The sequence below is a fragment of the Gossypium hirsutum genome, chromosome A07 (genome assembly GCF_007990345.1).
Source record: "Gossypium hirsutum isolate 1008001.06 chromosome A07, Gossypium_hirsutum_v2.1, whole genome shotgun sequence".
In the NCBI taxonomy this organism is placed as follows: domain Eukaryota; kingdom Viridiplantae; phylum Streptophyta; class Magnoliopsida; order Malvales; family Malvaceae; genus Gossypium; species Gossypium hirsutum.
The window spans coordinates 34,766,021-34,780,919 of NC_053430.1; the positions used below are offsets into that span (position 1 = coordinate 34,766,021).

The window sequence follows — 14,899 nt, forward strand, 5'->3', positions numbered from 1 at the left end:
CAACTCCTTTTTCATCTTGAATATTAATTATGTTGAGCTGTTCCCTTGGGTTGGGTTCAATATTACTTGGCAAGCTACCTTGTGGTCGTTCAGAAATTAGTTTGGAAATATGGCCTATCTGAGTTTCGAGCCGTTGGATTGATGCTTGTTGACTTTTAAGTGTTGTCTCGGTGTTCTAGAAACAAGTTTCTGACACTGAAATAAACTTTGAGAGTATCTCTTCAAGGTTCAGCTTCTTTTCCTGTTGGTAGGGTGGTTGTTGGTAGCCTAGAGGTGGTTGTGGTCTTCGATTTCCTTGACCGCTCCACGAGAAATTGAGGTGGTTCCTCCAACCTGCATTGTAAGTGTTACTATATGGATTGTTTTGAGGTCGAGGATTATTACCCATGTAGTTTAATTGCTCGTTATCCATGTTGTGGCCATAAGATTGGTATTCCGAATGGCTTCTTCCACCTCCACTTGCTTCGCACTGCCTTACTGGGTGAACCTGTGAAGAACTAAGAAAACCATCAATCTTTTTATTTAAGAGTTCTACCTGATTAGAGAGCATGGTGACCGAATCGACGTTATAAATGCCGGCTGTTTTCGTTGGCTTTGTCCTCATGACTTGCCACTGATAGTTATTCAGTGACATCTCCTCTATAAACTTATATGCATCTTCAGGTGTTTTATTATGGATGGTTCCGCCAGCAGCTGCATCAACCATTTGTCGAGTCGAAGGATTCAGGCCATTATGGAACATTTGAACCTATAGCCAAAGCGGTAACCCATGGTGAGGGCACCTTCTAAAAAGGTCCTTGTATCTCTCCCATGCATCGTAGAGTGTTTCTAAATCCATCTACAAGAAAGAAGAGATATCATTATGTAATTTAGCCGTTTTAGCGTGCAAAAAATATTTTAGTAAAAAATTTTCGGTCATTTGTTCCCAAATCCTCGTGGTAATGAGTTCAACCACTGTTTAGCTTTGTTCCTTAATGAAAAAGGGAATAACCGAAGACGAATGGAATTATCAGATACACCATTAATTTAAATGTATCGCATAATTCTAAGAAGTTAGCTAAACGAGCATTGGGATCCTCATCCTACAAACCATTAAACTGAACAAATTGTTGTATCATTTGAATAGTGTTAGGTTTTAATTCAAAATTATTTGCAACTACAGCAGGTCTAACTATGCTCGGTTCAGTTCCTGTTAAAGAAGGTTTAGCACAATCATACATAGTGCGTGGAGCAGGATTTTGATTAACCACAATTGCAGGAGGTAGCTGATTGCCTTGGTTTTCAACCATCTCTTCGGTTAGGGGTTTAGTATCATCTTCTTGCTCGTTCTCTCTGTATCTTAAGCTTCGCCTTATTTCTCTTTGATTTCTGTGAACTGTACGATCGATTTCTTCGTCAAAAAGTAATGGTCCTGACGGATTTCTTCTAGTCATAAACTATAAAAACTTGCCAAGAGAAAGAAAAACTAAATTAATAAATAATAATAAAAAATTAAAGTCATGAAAAATAAATGGCTAAAGTAATAAAAATTGAGTGTTCCTAATATTTCAGTTCCCCAGCAGCGGCGCCAAAAACTTGATCGCGAGATTTCGTGATAGGTTTTAAATATTTATAATTAATCGTTCTTGAACTAACTATTATCGCGATGTAGGCAAGTGTACCTATCGACCAATAGTATAGTTTTAGCAAAACCGGATTGTCGAACCCAAAGGAACTAAACGTACTAGTAATGACTGTCTTTTTATTATCTAGCCTAAGAATAAAGAGGTTTTTGTCTTAACTAACTAATTATCTAAACTAAGAACGCACAGGGAATGGAATTGGGGAATTGCTTTTGGAAAAATCGATTGAATGAAGACAATACCTAAGGAAAAATCCACCTAGACTGTACTTGTTATTCTGGCTCCGAATCGAACGATTTATTCATTTAACTTGTTCCGTAGAGATCCCTAAGTTATGTTATTATCCCTATTCAAGACTAATAATGTCTAATCCCTAGATTGAATAACCAAGACTTTTCTCTAATTAACACTCTAGGGTTGCATTAACTCGATCTATGGATCCCTTATTAGGTTTCACCCTCATCCGGTAAAATCTTGTCACCTTATGTCTAGGTGCGCAATCAACTCGCTTAATTATGACAAATGTACTCTTAAACAAGGTCTATTTATCCTCTGAATAAGAGCTTATCTTGAATCGGTATCCTGGGATATCGAAACAAGAATTAAGAACAAGTCAAATATTTATCATACATTTCAGAAAATAATAACAAGATTTGTCTTAGGTTTCATTCCCCTTAGGTATTTAGGGGATTTAATTCATAACTAAATAAGAAAACATCTCAGAATAATAAAGAGTACAAAACATAAAGAAAACCCAAAACTCTTGAAGGGGAATTGAGGAGAGATCTTCAGTCTTGATGATGAATCCGGCTCCTAAGATGAATCAATCGGCTCTCTTGGAGTAATTCTTTACCCCCTACTCTCTCCCCCCTTTCTTCCTTCTCTAGGGTGTATTTATAGGCTTTGGAATGCCTAAAAGCCCTAAAAATTAGCCTTTTCTAAATTGGACTCAACTTCGGCTCAGTAGGGACACGCTCGTGTGACACGCCCGTGTGCGATTACTTCAGGCCGTGTTCGAGCCTGCCAAATTGACACGGTCGTGTGGTCTGCCCGTGTGAGGAGGTCCAAGCCGTGTTGATTTTGTACTTTGGTCGATTTTATCCATTTTTGGCTCGTTTCTCGTTCCTTTCACTCTCCTATGCTCTCTTAAGTGTAAAACATGAAATTAAAGCATTAGGAGCATCGAATTCACCCATTCTAATGGAAAATCATCCATAAAATGCATTAAACATGGGGTAAAAATATGTATAAATTACGATTTATCAAGTGGTTTCAAGACCACAAATCTGAGGTCGTAAAATTGTTTTAATATTATTTTTGGCGTTTACAGTATGTGAATTTATATGTGTGAAAATTTTGTGAGTTAATTTTATCGTTTAATAGCTCAATTTGAGAAAAGGGACTAAATCGCGTAAAATGCAAAAGTTGCATTCTACATGATAAAGGGGTCTATTTGTCATGGCTTATTAAATGAAAGGTCCTTATGTTGTAATTTGACCCTTGATAGTGGAATTTGAAAAAAATGGGTATATATTAAGTGATTTTATAATGTTTTAATTAAGGGTAGAATTGGTATTTGGTTATTAAATTAATATTAGTTAAAAAATAAAATAAAATATTCATTAATTCATGCCTTCATCAACCGATTTTATCAAAGAATAAGAAGAGCATTTAGGGCTTTTTTATTCGGCACCTTTAATCCTTGATTAAGGTATGATTTTTGATTAGTTTTTGATGTTTTCTATGTTTTTGTAATCGTTGCTTTGTATTCCAGCTAACCCATGTCTCAATTTTTGAAAGTGTTGATGATTTCCAAAGTTACCATTGATGAATGCTTGAGCTTTATGATGTTTGATGATGAATTATGAAAGCTTGGTGCTTGATATACATGTTTTGTAAAGAGATTTTTGACAAAAATGTCAATTAGGGATTAATTTGAGAAAAGTGTAAATTGAGGGGTTAAATTGTGAAATAAATGAAAGTTTTGGACTGCTAGGGGTCCCTAGGAAGTTCAACTAGGCTTGGGTGAAATTAAATTTTGTGTAAATTTTGTTTTTTGTGAAATAGGGACTAAATTGAATAAATGTATAACTTTAGGGGCTAAAGTGAAAAATGCAAAATATGTGTTTGTGGATTAAATTGAATGAATTGGTGATTAAATGGGTTAATTTTGAATACATATAGATCAAGAAAGAAAAATTCAGATTTAGATCGAGGAAAATTGAAAGTTATCGAGTAATCGATCCGATTCGTCTATTCTGAGTACAAGGTAAGTTCGTATGTGATAAATGAAGTTACAATTATGTTTTTAATGCTTTAATAATGCATAAATTGTATATATGTGACTACGATAGCGTACGAAGATAAATCAACAATGTTTGGCACTTAGTGTGAGTTTCAAAATAGCTTCAGCTATAAATAGCACTTAGTGTACGAATTGGAATAGCTTCAGCTATATGAGGCACTAAGTGTGCAATACCAAGATAGCTATAGTTTAATGTGATGGCATTAAGTGTGCGAGATCGTTATAGCTTTGGCTAATCAATGATGTACTAAGTGTACGAATTCTTAGAACATTGAAAGACTTTTGAACGAATTAATGTATTGAACAAAGAGGTGAGAATGAAATAAATAAATACGGGAAAATTCAAGTTTGTACGATACCTATCTGGTAGTTGATACTATGTGTATGAAGCTTGATGAATTTGTATATACGTGTGCATTAGAATTGAATGATGATATAAGAACTAATAAGGGTTTATTAATCGATGTTTTATATTATATGAACTGTCGAGTATATTTGGTACAAACTTACTAAGCTATGAAGCTTACTGTGTGATATTTGTCTGAGTTTTATAGAGTATCGAAGCTAGCTCAGACATCGAGGATCATTTGGAACCGTCATCACACTATCAATCATCTTGTTGGTACTTTTGAAGCTTGTATATATGGTATATTGTAACAGCCCAATTTAGGGCCTAGTCAGAATAATGATCTTGGGACCACAAATCCAGAGTCAAATAAATTATTTTATTGTTATTTTGATGTTATAGCATGATTATTTGAATGCATGGAAAATTTGGTGAGCTAATTTTGACGTTCGTGAGCTTAATTAAGAAAAAGAACTAAGTCGCATAAAATGCAAAGGTCCTATTTTGATAGCTAAAAGTGCCAAATAGCTAGGGAACCTAAATTGGGGGTCTTCAAAGGGCAATTAGACTCTACGATTGTGCATGGTCGGCCATAGAAGGTAATTTCGTCAAAAAGTCCAAGTTTGGTGGGTTTGGTGGCTAATTTGACTAAAATAGAAATAAAAATAAAAGAAAGATGGTCTCATTCTATTTCCCATTTATTCTCCATCGATTTTTCAGCCATTTGTGGGGGTTTTGAGCTTCAAAAATTTTAGCAACTTATTCCTCTTACAAATCACGAAATACCAAATCCGAACCTAGACCGGGGGAAAGCCAAGCAAATCGACTAAATCAACTAGTCACCATATTTTGTAATTTTAGGTAAGTTTTATGTAAATAATACAACTATATTGCTTATGTATGTTTTGAATTGTATTTGAATTATTATAGAATGAATTTCTTGATTTTGGAAATGAGATAATATGATGAGAATAGAGATAATAGAATTCCCAAATGAACCTCAGGAAATAAATCAGATATTCATGCCATGACATTTGGGTCACTTGTGTGAGCTAGTGTAAGACATGTCTGGGACATGCATCGGCCACAATATGAAAGCCAGTGTTTGGGACATGGCATCAGCATTGAGATAAGTGCTAATGTAAGACATGTCTGGGACATGCATCAGCCTCGAGACGTAAGCTAGTGTAAGACATGTCTGAGACATGCATTGGCTACGAGATGTGTCAGTGTAAGACCATGTCTGGGACATGTCATCGACACAGATATATTAGAACTTGCGTAAGACTATGTCTGGGACATGATGTCGATGTCTGACCCCATATTTGAGGCTAAATGAGTATCCGATAATGTTCCATATGGTTCAACGGTGAAAGTATGATTTAAAGTTAACTAAGAAAGTATAACCGTGATGTGAGTGGTACAGGTACCTATTTGGCATATATAGAATGTGAGCCCAATTTTATGATATACGATGTGTACTGAATACTGATGAGTAAGTGTTACTTATGCCTAATTGTATATTATGAGCTTGTTGGTTAATGGCAAAGTTATGTTGTAAATTTATTTATGTGCAGCTTACTAAGCTTTATGCTTACTCCCTCTCCTTTTCCATTTTTCTTATAGTGCCGCCTATCTACCTCAAGGATCAACAGAAGTTAGAGATATCGATCACACTATCAATCAAAACATTCGGTATAGTTTGATTTATATTTTTGAATATGGTATGTATAGGGAACTAGACTTGTGTTTTGTGCCATTATCAATTTGGCCAAATGTGTTGGCTTGGGATAAATCTCATTTTGTATTAAGCCTCGAATGATTTTTAATGTTCATTTTGATTTATATACAAAGATGTTATCTTTATAGATGAGCAAAATGCACACTTGGAATGTTGTTTATTATGGCTATTTTGCTTGCATGAGATAGCCATCCATGTATTGGCTTTGGTTGCTAATGTTTAGGTTGTGTAAGTAAAGGTGGCAAAAAAGCATGGAAAATAACCTTATATTGTCCACATAGGTAGACACACGGGCGTATGTCTAGGCTGTGTGTGACACACGATCTACCCTATGGGCGTGTGGCCTGGTCATGTGTCCCCTATACGTGAAAATTTCAAGTCAGTATGCATGGTAGTAAGCACACGGGCAGAGACACGGCTGTGTGTCTCAGCCGTGTGATAGAGACGGCCTAGCACATGGGCGTGTGCATTGGCTATGTGACATTTTGGGGATGCTGACGTCAGAAACAGAATGTTCATGTTTTTGCGCACGGGCTAGGACGCGGGCGTGTCATTGCCGTGTGAAGGACACTAGCCAGGGACACGGGCATGTGCCAGGCCGTGTGAAAACCCCTGTAGGTGTGTATTTAAAATTATTTCCACACGAGTGGAGGAAATGGGCGTGTCCCTGTATTGCTTAGGCCGTATGAGCTAAACGGGCCATCACACGACCATGTTGAAATGGCCACACAGGCATGTTGCCCTTCCATACGGGCGTGTGCCCTGTTTCAAAGTCAATTTTTTTATAGATGGTTTAAAGACCCTGGTTGATCCCGAATAGCTTTCAATGGTCGATTTGGGGATCGTAGGCCCATAATAAGAAATTTTAAGTAGAAATTGAAAAGTTCTAATTTGGATCAAGTCTCGGTAATTTGGGAACATTTGTGTGCATGAGATCGAGATAAGTAATGCCTTGCATTTTGCTCCGGCATGGGTTACGGGTATAGGGTGTTACATTTAGTAGTATCAGAGCTATGATTTAGTCGGTTCTAGGACTAACCTAGCGAGAGTATAGGTCTAGCTATACATGTCATAATTGTATATTGATAGTATGACGACTTCTAATGATTATAAATTTTATTTTTATATAGTAAATGGATCCTGATAGAGCTACGGCAGATGACATGGAGAGTAAAGCGCCGACTCTCACCGAAGGGACCGCGCCAGTTGAGAGAGAGCCCGTGACTATGAGCTAGGGCGGAGGGGCTAGAGAAGCCTACCTTCGAATGATGGATGCTTGGTACACGAAGTTTGTTCATGCGAACCCAAAGGTTCCGCCTCCCCCAGCTCCTCCGATTCCTCAGTATGCCCTTGTAGCTCTACAAGGCGCAAACTTGATTAGGAGGGAGAAGCCTCCGGTAGACAAAATTAGGAAGGGGCCGAAGAGTTCCGGTCTAACTTAGATGACGACCCGAAAAAAGTAGAGTTTTGGTTAGAGAATATTGTCAGGGTGTTTGATGAATTGTCGTGCACACCTGAAGAATGCATGAAGTGTGCACTGTCACTCTTATGGGATTTGGCTTGTCAGTGGTGGAATACTCTCGTGTCTGTTGTACCAAGAGAGATGATCACTTGGGAATTCTTCCAGGAAGAATTTCAGAAATAGTATATTAGCCAGAGATTTATAGACCAAAAGAGGAAGGAATTTTTAGAGTTAAAGCAAGGCAATAGAACAGTGATAGAGTATGAACGAGAGTTTGTAAAACTCAGGAAATACGCGTGGGAGTGCATGTCCTTAGAAGCCGCCAATTGTAAGAGGTTCGAGGATGGTCTTAATGAAGATATCTTAGTATTTTTTGGCATCTTAGAGCTAAGAGAATTTGTGGTGCTCGTTGAGAGAGCATACAAGGTAGAAGAATTGGTTAAAGAGAGGAGAAAGGCGGCGATTGAATCAGGGGATTCAAGAAAATGACAAATGGGGAAATCGTATCAGTCCTCATGTAAGAAATCTAAAGAATTCTCTACCCGATCGAATGCTTCGGTGGGGCTCTCGAACAGGAACAAGAACCGGCAGAACACAACTTCTAGAGCCTAGACCACTTATGTTGCGAGTGTCGGTAGTACTCGGCCAAATAGGGCAGAATGTCCACAATGTGATAGGAACGATTTCAGTGAGTGCCGAAGTAAAGAAAGAGGATACTTCAAATGTGGATCTCTGGACCACTTCATCCGAGACTATCTCGAGCTAGATGACAATGAGAAAAAATACAATGTGAGAGCAAGTAGTACTCATTTGAGGGGTGGACCACAAAAGTACCCTGAAAGCGGGGCTACCAGTAGAGGTGTGTCAAGAGATGCTGTAGTGAGGTCTGAGAGCAGACCTCCTGCAAGGACTTACACAATTCATGCCCATGAAGAGGCAGAATCTCCCGACGTGATTACGTGTACTTTTTCTATTCATGGAATATCAGCTGTTGCTTTAATTGACCCGAGGTTTACCCATTCTTATATTTGTATGGAATTGATATCTCGTATGAACATGACAGTCTGAGTTTGTAATAAAAGTGTCTAATCCTTTAGGCAGACATGTGTTAGTGGACCAAGTATGTAGAAATTCTCATTTGACAATTAAAGGTCATTGTTTTCCAGCTAACTTGATGTTATTGTCGTTTAATGAATTTGATGTAATCCTTGGGATGGGTTGGTTGACTTTTCATAGTGTTGTAGTGGACTGTTAGAGAAAAGTTATTGAGTTGAAATGTGAAGATGAAAATGTTCTTCGGGTCAGGCAAGATGAATCGGAGAATTTACCTGTAATAGTATCGTCTTTGACTATTGAGAAATATTTAAGGAAAGGATATGAGGCTTACCTAGCTTTTGTGCTGAATACTTAAGTGTCTAAGTAGATGATTGAATCGGTACCAGTGGTTTGTGAGTTTATAGATGTATTTCTAGAGGAATTACCCGGATTACCTCCAGTGAGGGAAGTTGAGTTTGGAATCGAGTTGCTCCCTGGTATGGCACCTATCTCTATTTCTCCGTATAGGATGGCTACTACGGAGTTAAAGGAGTTGAAAGCTCAACTTAAAGAGTTAACTGACAAGGGCTTTACGAGACCGAGCGTTTCCCCGTAGGGTGCTCCGGTGCTCTTTGTGAAAAAGAAAGATGGTCGACGAGGTTATGTATCAACTATAAACAACTTAATAAAGTAACAGTGAAGAAAAAGTATCCCTTGCTAAGAATCGATGACCTGTTTGATCAGTTAAAGGGAGTCACTGTATTTTCCAAGATTGACTTGAGGTCAGGATACTACCAGCTAAGGGTGAAAGAGCGAGATGTACTGAAAATCACGTTTCGGACAAGATACAGGCATTATGAGTTCCTTATCATCCCCTTTGGTTTGACTAATGCTCCGACAATATTTATCAATTTGATGAACCACATTTTCTGACCGTACTTGGATAAGTTCGTGGTGGTCTTTATAGACGACATATTGATTTATTCACGTGATGAGAGTGAGCACGCGAAGCATTTGAGAACTATATTACAGACCCTGAGAGACAAACAATTGTACGCCAAGTTCAGTAAGAGCGAGATCTATCTTAAGGAGGTTGGATTTCTGGAAGACATTGTGTTAGGTGACAGGATTAGAGTTGACCCAAGCAAAATCTCAGCTATTGTTGAGTGGAAACCTCCAAAGAATGTGATAGAGGTCTGAAGCTTTTTGGGTTTGGCTGGATATTATAGGCGGTTTGTAAATGGATTTTCTATGATAGCTACCCCGATGACACGACTGCTGCAAAAAGATATCAAGTTTGAATAGACAGAAAAGTGTCAATAGAGTTTCGAGCAATTAAAGACTTTACTGACCGAGGCCTCAGTGTTAGTACAAACAGAGTCGGCCAAGAAGTTTGTGATATATAGCGACGCCTCCTTGAATGGTTTGGGGTGCGTGCTTATACAAGTAGGTAAGGTCATAGCTTACGCTTTGAGACAACTAAAGCCTCATGAGAGAAACTACCCAACGCACGATTTAAAGTTGGCTGTCGCCGTGTTCGAGCTGAAGATTTGGAGACAACATTTGTATGGAGAGAAATTCCAAGTATTCACCGATCACAAGAGTCTTAAGTACTTGATAACTCAAAAGGAGTTAAATTTACGAAAACGATGGTGGTTAGAACTAATACAGGATTACGAGCTTATTAACAATTACCATTCGGGAAAGGCGAATGTAGCTGCTAACACTCTGAGTTGAAAGTCATTATTTGCCTTGAGAGCCATGAATACTCAGTTATCTATGTCTAGCGATGGTTCAGTCCTAGCATAGTTGAGAGCTAGACCGACATTTCTACAAGAGATCTGTGAAGCTCAGAAAGGTGACAAATAGTTGCAAGCTAGGATAGCTCAGTGTGAGAAGGAAAATGAATCTGAGTTTCGTGTTGGTTTCGATGGGTGTTTAATGTTCAAAGATAGAATTTTTGTACCCAAGAACAGCGAATTGATCCGGAAGATTTTAGATGAGGCACATTACGGGTGTTTGGCTGTCCACCTGGGTAGTGTGAAAATGTATAACAACCTGAAGAAAATGTATTGGTAGTCGGGGATGAAAAGACATATTTCACAGTTTGTTTCCAAGTGTCTTGTGTGTCAGAAGGTGAAGGCTGAACACCAAGTACCTTCGGGTCTACTTCAGCCTATCACAGTCCCCGAGTGGAAGTGGGATAGGATTACTATGCATTTTGTGTCAAGTTTTACGATAACCCCCCAAAAAAGGATGATGTTTGGGTTATTGTTGATAGGCTAACAAAGTCGGCACATTTTATACCAGTGCGTACCTATCACTGTCTCGAGAAACTGGCCAACTTGTACATTTTTTAGATTGTGAGGTTGGATGGAGTGCCCTTGTCAATTATTTCAAATAGGGACATGACATTTACCTTGTGGTTTTGGAAAAAGCTACCAGAGGCATTGGGAACAAAGTTGAGTTTTAGCATGGCATTTCACCCGTAAACAGACGGCCAGTCAGAAAGAGTGATTCAAATTTTAAAAGACATGTTGCGTTGTTATGTTCTCGAGTTTCAAGGCAATTGGGAAAGGTACTTACCATTAGTTGAATTTGCCTACAACAACAGTTATCAGACAAGTCTGAAAATGGCACCTTATGAGGCTTTGTATGGGTGAAGGTATCGAATGCCCTTATATTGGACTGAGCTTAGAGAGAGTCAAATTCGTGGGGTCGATTTAATCAAAGAGATTAAAAAGAAAGTGAAAGTGATTTGTGACTGCTTGAAGTTTGCCTCAGATAGACAGAAATCCTACGCGGACTTGAAGCGAAAGGACATTGAGTTTCAAGTCGGAAATAAGGTATTTTTGAAAGTATCCCCGTGGAGGAAAGATTTGGTAGAAAAGGCAAGTTGAGTCCTCGTTTCATATGACCTTATGAAGTTATCGAAAGAGTAGGACCGGTTGCCTATCGATTGGCTTTGCCACCAGAGTTGGAAAAGATTCACGACGCGTTCCATGTATCCATGCTACACTGCTATAGATCAGACCCTTCGCAAGTGGTTGCGCCAACAGAAATTGAGATTTATCCGGACATGACTTATGGCGAAGAGCCGGTCAAGATTTTGGCTCGTGAAGTCAAATAGTTAAGAAATAATAGTATAACACTCGTGAAAGTTTTGTGGCATAGACATGGAGTTGAAAAAGCCACATGGGAACTTGAGGAGGCTATGAGAGATCAATACCCGAACTTATTCACTGGTAAGATTTTTGGGGACGAAAATCCCTAAGGTGGAGAAAGGTAATAGCCCGATTTAGGGCCTAGTAAGAATAGTGGTCTTGGGACCACAAATTCAGAGTCGAATAAATTATTTTATAGTTATTTTGAAGTTATAGCATGATTATATGACTGTATGGAAAATTTGGTGAGTTAATTTTGACGTTCGTAAGCTCAATTGAGAAAAATGATTAAATAGCATAAAATGCAAATGTCCTATTTTGATATCTAAAAGTGCCAAATATCTAGAGAAGCTAAATTGGGGGTCTTTAAAAGGCAATTAGACCCTAAGATTGTGTATGGCTGGCCATAGGAGGTAATTTGGTCAAAAAGTCCAAGTTTGGTGGTTTTGATGGCTAATTTGACTAAAATAGAGATAAAATAAAAAAAAGATGATATCATCCTATTTCCCATTTCTTCTCCACTGACTTTTTAGCCATTTTGGGGGTTTTGAGCTTTAAAAATTTCAACAAATTATTTTTTTTACAAATCAAGAAATACCGAATCCAAACCTAGACCGGGGGAAAGCCAGGCAAATTGACTAAATCGACTAGTCGCTACATTTTGTAATCTGAGGTAAGTTGTATGTAAGTAATACAACTACATTGTTTATGTATGTTTTGAATTGTATTTGAATTATTATAACATGAATTGCTTGATTTTGGAAATGAGATAACGTGATGAGAATAGAGATAATAGAATTCTCGAATGAACCTCAGGAAATAAATCAGATATTTATGCCATGACATTTGGGTCACTTGTGTGAGTTAGTTTAAGACATGTCTGGGACATGCATTAGCCACATTATGAGAGCTAGTGTAAGATCATGTTTGGGACATGGCATCGACATTGAGAGGAGTGCCAACGTAAGACATGTCTGGGACATGCATCAGCTTCTAGACGTAAGCTAGTGTAAGACATGTCTGGGATATGCATCGGCTACGAGATGTGTCAATGTAAGACCATGTCTGGGACATGGCGTCGATGCCTGACCCCATATTTGAGGCTAAATGAGTATCCGATAATGTTCCATATGGTTCAACAGTGAAAGTATGATTTAAAGTTAACTAAGAAAGTATAACCGTGATGTGACTGGTACAGGTACCTATTTGGCATATATAGAATGTGAGCCCAATTTTATGATATACGATGTGTACTGAATATTGATGAGTAAGTGTTACTTATGCCCAATTGTATATTATGAGCTTGTTGATGAATGGTAAAGTTATGTTGTAAATTTATTTATGTGCAACTTACTAAGCTTTATGCTTACTCCCTCTCCTTTTCCATTTTTCTTATAGTGCTGCGTATCTAGCTTAAGGACCAACGGAAGTCAGAGATATTGATCACACTATTAATCGAAGAATTTGGTATAGTTTGATTTATATTTTTCAATATGGCATGTATAGGGAACTAGACTTGTGTTTTGTGTCATTATCAATTTGGCCAAATGTGTTGGCTTGGGATAAATCTCTTATTTTGTATTAAGCCTTAAATGATTGTTAACATTTATTTTTATTTATATAAAAAGATGTTATCTTCATAGATGAGCAAAATGCACACTTGGAATGTTGTTTATTGTGGCTGATTTGGTTGCATGAGATAGCCATGTATTGGCTTTCGTTGCTAATGTTAAGTTTATGTAAGTAAGGGTGACAAAGAGGCTTGGTAAATAGCCTTATATTGTCCACACTGGTAGACACACGGCATGTGTCTAGGCCGTGTGTGACACATGGTCTGCTTTATGGGCGTGTGGTCCGACCGTGTGTCCCCTATACGTGAAAATTTTAAGTCAGTATGCATGGTAGTAAACACACGGGTAAAGACACAGCTGTTTTTCTCAGCCGTGTGATAGACACGGCCTTGCACATGGGTGTATGCGTTGTTCGTGTGACATTTTTGGGATGCTGACGTTAAAAATAGGATATCTATGTTTTTCCACACAGGCGTGTCATGGCCGTGTGAAGGACATGGGCCAGGGATACAGGCGTGTGCCAGGCCATGTGAAAATCCCTGTAGGTGTACATTTAAAATTATTTCCACACAAGAGGAGGACATGGGCGTGTCCCTGTATTGCTTAGGTAGTGTAAGCCACACGGGCCATCACACAACCATGTTGAAATAGCCACATGGGTGTGTTGCCCTTCCACATAGGCTTCTGCTGTAACACCCCAAACCCGGTCTAGACGTTATGGCCGAATCTGGCGTGTCACATCAAAGCGTCATTCAAAAATTGAGTTGTCGTTAAAAGTTCATTTCTATGATTAAAACCTTTTGCTCGAGGTTAGCAAATCATCTTTTAAAAAACGTTTACTTACTGTCTGGCATTGATACTTTATGTTATTTCAAATCGCGGAAGCTACTAAAGTTTGAAATATAAAAATGTCTGTTTTTAAGCGTTTTTTTAAAATAGTTATTAATTTTGAAAATTCGTGTTTAGCAGTTTTAAATAAGGAAATCGAAAGCCCAATTAAAAATTTAATCCATCAATGGCCTAATTACAGAATTAAAACCTCAAAATATAAAATTAAAATAAAAAGTCTACAACAGAGCATCAGCGATCGTGTGGCCACCTCTGAGTTCCTCGGGGCTCTAAATCGCTTAAGGCTGGGGATTACCTGCACATTTAATAAACAGGATGAGTTTATGAAAACTCAGTGTGTAATCCCCTTCTAAATTAAAAAAGTTAGGAAACAGACAGAATTCAGAATCAGTTTGGGCCGGAGTCTATTACAGTAACAGAACAATGTGTGTGGGCCTAAGCCCAGTACTATTTCACTTGGGTCTCAACCCTCATCAGAATCAATTGGGCCAGCCCATTTTCAATATCAGTAACAGTTAGGCCTAGCCCATTAACAGAATCAGGTGGGCCTAAGCCCAATATAGAATCAGTATCAGATGCAGATATGCAGACAGATATCCAGCCCAGTCCAACCAATACACCACCCATACCAACCAACACACCATGTAGGGATAAAATCGACCCACCCAGCCAACACACCACGTTTAGAACCGGTTGTGGCACTAAGTCAACAGAACGGCTCAACGCCATAGATAAAACGGCTAAAGGCCATAAATATCACAACAATACTGCCAGTTAACAGAACGGCTATAAGCCATAAGTATC

At 38.4% G+C, this 14,899-nt stretch overlaps 1 non-coding gene across 1 annotated transcript; it reads left to right on the forward strand.

Moving 5' to 3' along the window:
* The first annotated feature begins 764 nt into the window (after positions 1 to 764).
* Positions 765 to 870, forward strand: LOC121204234 (small nucleolar RNA R71). Its single transcript, XR_005899163.1, has one exon. It is a non-coding gene; the product is annotated as a small nucleolar RNA R71 (small nucleolar RNA).
* Positions 871 to 14,899: the final 14,029 nt, after the last annotated feature.